The sequence below is a fragment of the Nicotiana attenuata genome, chromosome 8, assembly GCF_001879085.1.
Source record: "Nicotiana attenuata strain UT chromosome 8, NIATTr2, whole genome shotgun sequence".
Classification (NCBI taxonomy): Eukaryota; Viridiplantae; Streptophyta; class Magnoliopsida; order Solanales; family Solanaceae; genus Nicotiana; species Nicotiana attenuata.
In genome coordinates this window covers 32,506,653-32,508,201 of record NC_031996.1, presented here as the reverse complement: position 1 = coordinate 32,508,201, position 1,549 = coordinate 32,506,653, and positions in this window count along the sequence as shown.

Sequence of the window (1,549 nt, the reverse complement as noted above, 5' to 3'; positions counted from 1 at the left end):
GCATCTGCCGCGGTTCTGCCGCGGTCGCGGTAGAACCGCGAGCAATGAGATTCCGCGAGGCCTTTTGACCGCGGTTTCACCGCGGTCGCGGTGGAACCGCGGTCGAGGCCCCTCTCTGATTCTAACGCCCATTTTTTTTTTGAATAGATTACAAAGGTTACAATTACAACAATGTCATGGGTTGCCTCCCACGTAGCGCCTGATTTAACGTCGCGGCACGACTCATGTGAGCGAAATTAAGGTTCGCTCGACCCCTGGGGTTCATTCAAATGCAGCTCTGTCATCTTCTTAGGCTCATTCATGCCCATATACAATTTCAACCGCTGGCCATTGACTCTAAATGTACGAGAGTCATCTTCAGTAGCAACTTCTACAGCTCCGGATGGAAACACCTCAACCACGCGAAATGGTCCAGACCACCTTGACTTTAGCTTACCCAGGAATAACCGCAGTCTTGAGTTATAAAGCAGTACCCTGTCCCCAGGTTTGAAATTTCGTTCAATGATGTTCTGATCGTGAAGCCTCTTCATTCTCTCTTTATATAGCCTTGTGCTCTCAAAAGCAAGATACCGGAACTCCTCTAGATCATGTAATTCCGTGACTCTCGACGTGCCCGCAGCTTCCAAGTCTAAATTCAGCTGTTTCAGTGCCCACCACGCTTTATGTTCAAGTTCTACAGGTAGGTGGCAGGCCTTCCCAAACACCAACTTATATGGTGACATACCAATTGGTGTCTTGAAAGCTGTCCTGTAGGCCCATAGTGCATCATCTAGCTTCCTTGACCAGTCAGTTCTTGTAGCATTTACAGTTTTTGTCAATACGCTCTTGATCTCTCTGTTGGACACCTCAACCTGTCCACTGGTCTGTGGGTGGTACGGAGTAGCCACCTTGTGGCGCACATCATATTTCGCCAACAACTTCTCGAAGGCCCGGTTGCAGAAATGAGTGCCTCCATCGCTAATAATTGCATGCGGTGTCCCAAAGCGGGTGAATATGTTCTTCTTTAGAAACCCGACTACCACCTTAGCATCATTGGTGGGTAATGCGGCAGCTTCCACCCACTTGGACACGTAATCTACAGCAACCAGAATGTATTTATTGCCATAGGAGCTGACGAAGGGACCCATGAAATCTATCCCCCAAACATCAAACACTTCCACTTCTTGAACTGGGTTCATGGGCATCTCGTGACACCAGGAAATGTTCCCGGTGCATTGACATTCATTACAGCTCTTGACCCATAAGTGAGCATCCTTGAACACCGTTGGCCAGAAAAATCCGGCCTCTAGCACCTTAGCTGCCGTCCTGATTCCTCCAAAGTGACCTCCATACGCCGAAGCGTGACAAGCCTGCAAGACAGAAGATTGTTCGATCTCTGGGACGCATCTCCGGATCATGTTATCAAGGCATATTCTAAACAAGTAGGGCTCATCCCAGTAATACCATTGGCTTTCGCGAAAGAATCTCTTCCTCTGGACCGATGACAGGTCGTGAGGAACAATACCACTGCCAGGTAATTAGCATAGTTTGCATACCAAGGCGCTTCCTG